Genomic DNA, 6,000 nt, shown 5'->3' with positions numbered 1-6,000 from the left:
ACTCAGCAAAGAACAAAAAGAAATCACAGCTTTTAAACTTTTTGGTGGGTGAAGCAAAAATGGCAGTGTATATAAGTAGGAGAAACAAAGTAGAAGGTGAAGAAGTATGTGAAACTGTACCTATTTTTAAGAACCGGATAAAAGCACGAGTGTGGGTAGATTTTAAATTTTATAAAATGATGAAGGATTTGATGTCTTTTCAAACTGTCTGGTGCTACAATGATGCAATCTGTTCCCTTGTGGATGACTCTTTAATTTTTTCTTGTCTGTTATAATAATCAGTGTTATTTACTGGTGATATTGGTGTGTTGTTGTTGTGAATTGTTGAAAATTGTGCAATAAAAGAGTTGTTAAAATTCAAAAAAAATCTCTCTCTCTCTCTCTCTCTCTCTCTCTCTCTCTCTCTCTCTCTCTCCCTCTCTCTCTCTCTCTCTGATGAGTCTGGAAGGGCGAGCTTCTAAAAAAAAGCCCTATTGAAGTACTACAGATAATAGGGACTTTAAGCAGCATCCACGGATGGAACGGCAACGGCATTCCGACGTCATATTGCGTGTTCACGACTTTAACTGCCACTTCTTGACGTTCTACTGTAGCCGTCTACTACGGGAGAACAGTTGGTTTGGTTAGTCTTTACAACGTCACAGATTAGGTAGATACATGTTACGTTTTATAGTATATACCACTGTAATTCCATCAGTATACGATTCTGCCATTAGTTTTTCGTTTAATCTGTGTTGATATGTTTTACATTTAAGCCAATTGTACTGATGTTTTCATTTGCACAAAGACATGTCTGCTGCTGGCATCAGCAAGTTGCTTAATGATTTTTACGTCCTTGGCTACGGCGGGGTTACAGCCTACTTCCGGTCATCGTAGCCGTTCCATTGGAAGCTGTTGCTTAAAGTCACTAATGGTGGAATTACAGTAGTATATAGTATAAAATGTAACATTTATCTACTAATCTGTGACGTTGTAAAGACTACGGCAAACCAGTTGTTCTCCCGTAGTAGACGGCTAAAGTAGAACGTCAAGAAGTGGCAGTTAAAGTCGTGAACGCGCAATATGACGTCGGAATGCCGTTGCCGTTCCATCCTTGGCTGCTGCTTAAATTCCCTAGTACCACAGATAGTACGTACTACAGATATTGAAGAGGGCGGAGCCGTACTACAGACAGTACGGCTCCGCCCTCTTCGACATAGCTTAAAACGGCTGAGAGCTCGCGCTTCTCCAGACTCGTCGGATTCTGGATGAGTATCATTGTGCTCCTCTCTCTCCACTTACTTTGGCAAAGGATCCGCTTAAGGTATGGAACCGTTTGATTTTGAACCGTTTTAATGATTACGAGGTGCGATGTTCTTAAAACAGACCTCAAAAATGATTGGGATGAAACAAAGATGGTACACTTAAACACAACATGCGTGACTCTGAAATCAGCCAGTTTTTGATCAATTTCTCATCGACTGATACTCAATATTTAACTTTGTTGTGTTAAATCCTGGCTTTTACTTTTATAATGTGTCTGTAGTAAAACTGCTAAATGTCATTCTCCATTAATCCTGTTCAAACAGTGAGTCGCGTAATGCGCTCCCATTATATTATGCATAAATAGATGAAGGTCTGCTCTTCTGTTTAGGATATTTTTCTTTCGTCTTTTCTAATGTCTTATGCATAGTCTTATGCATAGTTTCTGGTGCTCCGGTTTCGTGATCACACGCGTGGCTCTTGCCTCCTTGTGGTGCATTGGTTCTTACCGTGTGGCGCGCAGGAGATCAGCTGAAAAATAAGAAAGGAAGAGTTACAAACCGGCGCGACAAACCGCTAGTGCGTGAACAGCAATTGGCTCTCTGCGTTTCATCAAACTGCACTGGACGACCGCCAATGCCTCTTCCACAGTCTGAGCACACCTGACAGAGGCTTCTCAACGTAGAACAGCAAATTTTAAAAGTTACATTTTAAATGAAAAGTAATTTTCTGATATATTATTCTTTGCTATTGTTAAACCTTTCAATAGCACCACGTAGTAAAACACTTGCTTTTTCACCCTTAATTGCAGGTTTTTTGACGAGAGAATCTTTCAATTTTCATAAATTTAAATTATTCAATAGTATGTTCCTGCACAATCGGAGGCTGCGGTTTCAGGACCACGGTTCAAGGACCGCATTTCTAGAGACCCTATATTTGTGACAGCGCCACCTAGATCAAACAAAGAAGAGATCCATGGAAATGATTAATTTTCCATAGATTCACTTTCCATCTTATTTTTAACGTAAGAGCTGGCGTGAACTTGGAGGCAGTGTCAGCAATCTCCGTTTAGTCTATTTAGCTTTGCAAAACAGTTCATTGTCCTGCTGAATGTTATTAACTGGTATTTGTATGCAAATTATCTTACATTTATTAATGTAATAAACACACTAATTTGTAGCGTAATTGTTTTACTGTTTACTGCACATTTGTGACACACATCAAACATAAAGCGTTATGGCTAATGAACTGAAATCTGGCAAAGATAGAATATAGACTCTATACTGAAATAAATTAGGTTGAATATTTCAAAAGGGTCAGTGTGTATGTTTATGGTTAGGCCAAACATTAAGTGTATATAGTTAACTAACTACATATTTCCTTAAAAAAAATAAAATAATAGGAATTGCTATTAAATACTATGAGCCGCTAAAACATGCATATATACAAAAAATAAATAAGCAAAATAAAATAATAATATAAAAAATGAAGGGTCCTAAAACTGCAGCCTCCAGTTGTGGAGGAACTAACATCAGAACTAGAACATGAGTAAGCTGCCTTCCATTTGTCTGAAATAAAGTATCATCGTGCAAGGTAACTTGAGTTATAATTTGTAAAAACAAAGAATTAAATGCAATAATTTGTTCTGTGTTTTCAAACAGTTTCCTCATTTGAGCTAAAATATGGACATGGTCAATGTGACGTGTGGAGAGATTCAGACTCCAGTGGGTTTTCTGTATGTGATTCTGCCTGTTCTACTGAATCACACCAACAATCCTGACTGCGATCAGAGCTGGTATTTACAGGTCAGAGTGTTTCTGTCCTCAAACTACACCATTATTCACTCAGATATGGCACTTAATTCTCTTTTGTTTTATTTGATCAGAAAAAATTGATTGCACATCCAGCGAATCCTCAGAAATTGATTGATCCTGTGATTTTTGTCTCATCTGATCGTCTCGTCACGTCTCACTGTGTGGATGAACTTCATCATGAGATCATCTGTCATTCTAAAGGAGTAAATCAACTCAATCTCTCTCAACATTCATCTGTTTTCATATTTAATCACATAAGTAATAACTATTATGTTCATCAGGATATTACATGTAAAAACGATAAACTACACTCATGAACATTATAAATGATGCTCTAACACTTCTTTCCTTCATTTCAGTTAAAGCATGAGACTGTGTTCAGAGGTGAGAGAAACACTTCAGCTCTTCATGTTTCTGATGGACAGATGATGATGATCCTTAAAGAGACAGTTTACACAGAAATCTCCCTCATGCCACTCCAAATATGACTTTCTTTCCATTGTGAACACAAAAGTAGATTATTTGAAGAAAACACCTGTTTTTGATCTGTGTGATTAAAGTCATAGTGGTTTGTAGTGACATGAAGAAGAGTAAAAAAGACTGAGTTTCATTTCTGTCCATTTTCAGATCATACACATCAAATATGAGAATCATATTCATATGAGAATCATTGTCATAACTACAAACATTCATTAAAGAAAGATAAACACATTCTTCTGAAATTTCTTTATGATCGAATCTTGTGTGTCTGAAGTGAATCGTGATGATTCTGAATGTGTTTTTTTAGCGTTTAATGACTCCATCAGCGGATCGACACAAACTCCAGAATCAAGTGAGTTCAGGTGATGATTGACAACATGATGTACAGTTCATTAATTCAGTCCATCAGATAATTGTATTGTGGTGTTGTTTGTATAGATCAGTTGTGGTGGATTTCTGTCCTGATCTTCATTGTTCTTCTGGCCTTTGTCTGTTTCTTTCTGCGTAAAAGGATCTTCAGGTGAGTCACAAATTTTTAATTGTGTCAGAGAGATTTTGAAATAGTCATGAAATCTAAATGAAAATATAATTGAAAATATTATTAAGGATTTGACTCCTTTAACAAGCGGTGACATATCTGTCGTAAAGTCATATCTGTCGTAAAGTCATATTTAATGATGAAATCAGTGGGGCAGACTCTAAAATCTCTCTCAATGAATACTTTAGTGAGTATAATAATATTTAATAATCAGCTTCAATCTGTTGTCAGGTGTTTTGAGAGCGTCTTTCAGTGCATTGATTCAGAAAACAGGTGAGTCAAAGCTAGAGAAAGATTCACTTGAACTGAGTTTGACTGATTCACGTCAACATTTGTGTTTGAGTTGATACTCTATGAATCTTGTTCTGCTGAAACTGAATCTGTTTCTCTCAGCGATCCTGAATCTGGTGTCCAAATGAAGCTCAGATCAGATGAATCTGGTTCACTGAATCAATCTGAATCTGAGCAGATGAACGGCTCAGTGTGCAGAGGATGAGTTTCATCGTCATCATCATTATGGTTGATTTACTCAGACTCAGGCTTCTCAGGAGATTGTTATTCTAAGCTTCTTAACTCTTAGTTATTAAGTTTATTCTCATTCATCTGAATCTGTCTGTTTTATTAAAGTGCCCCTATTATGCCATTTTAAAGGTTGCTAATATTGTTTTAAAAAAAAGAGGTTTACATGTATGCAAGGTCAAAAAACACTTCAGTTTTCTCCAAAAATAGATTTAATTTTACCACATTTCTAAATGATTCATAAACGACTCGTGTGAAGCAGTTCGAAAAATCAGTCTCTCTAAACCCCGCCTTTCCGTGAGCCCTCACTGCTGTGATTGGTCAGATGGCGCAGTCCTTTATGATTGGTTTACCGCATACAGCGTGTCAGAGAACGAAACGCCCATTGCCATAACTGACTGACAGCACTGGATACTTGTCAATACATAGAAAAGATGACATCGATTTTACCATAACAATTCCAGTCAGAGTCTGATGATGAAACGGCTGAAGTGGCTGATCAACAAGTTAGCACGGGCTACCGTGGAAAGTGCTCGCGATTTGTTTCATAGCACAGCGCTTTCTGCATTCGGTGTGAAAGCCGCTTTGTTCGCCATCCTTTATCATTACTTCAACTAATGAGACAGACAGACAGTCAAGCTGCATCAATCACACATTATCAGACTACAGTGGATCCACAGCTGAACAACAGAACTACACAAGCGTGATTTAGCCGGTTAGCATGACATGTGCAGGGTTGTTACACAACATAACATACACAACTACGTATTTTGAACGATCGCTAGAAAATACAATCTTTGTAGATTCATCATCTTTTGGAAGTGAATATAAAACAGTTTTACTCTCAGTGTAGGATACAGCGTCTTCTGTATAATGTACGTGTAAATTTCCATGTGACGTAAACCACATGGAAATGTATGGGCGGGCAAGTTGTTCGCGACGTAGAACGTGGGCGGACATTATGCAAATCTGTTACTTCGTGACGTGTGGCCGTAACAGAAGAAGATTTGAAATCCTGACGACTCGTTTAGGCAAATGTGAGTCGACTCTTTTTTTTGATAGACAATAACTTTATTTATCGTGCACTGTCGGCTTTACAACTTTGCAGATAGTTTATGTTCACATACAGCTACATGACACACTGCATGAAAGATCATATTTGAAAACGCATAATAGGGGCACTTTAATGCTGTTGCATCTTATAGACCCTCTTTTTTGTTTGACTGTCTCATGAATTACGGCTATCGACTTTAAATCTCTCTTTAAAAATGGTGAAATTCTGCTTCAGCTTTCTCCTTAAAGGGGTCATTGGATGCCCAGTTGATATGATTCTTTAGGGTCTCAATGAAAAGTCTATAATATAAAAATAAAAATAAAAATCATCTCATTCTGGTCGAGGCTGCTTTA

The sequence above is a fragment of the Labeo rohita genome, chromosome 3 (genome assembly GCF_022985175.1).
Source record: "Labeo rohita strain BAU-BD-2019 chromosome 3, IGBB_LRoh.1.0, whole genome shotgun sequence".
Lineage (NCBI taxonomy): Eukaryota > Metazoa > Chordata > Actinopteri > Cypriniformes > Cyprinidae > Labeo > Labeo rohita.
This window is presented reverse-complemented; position numbering follows the sequence as displayed.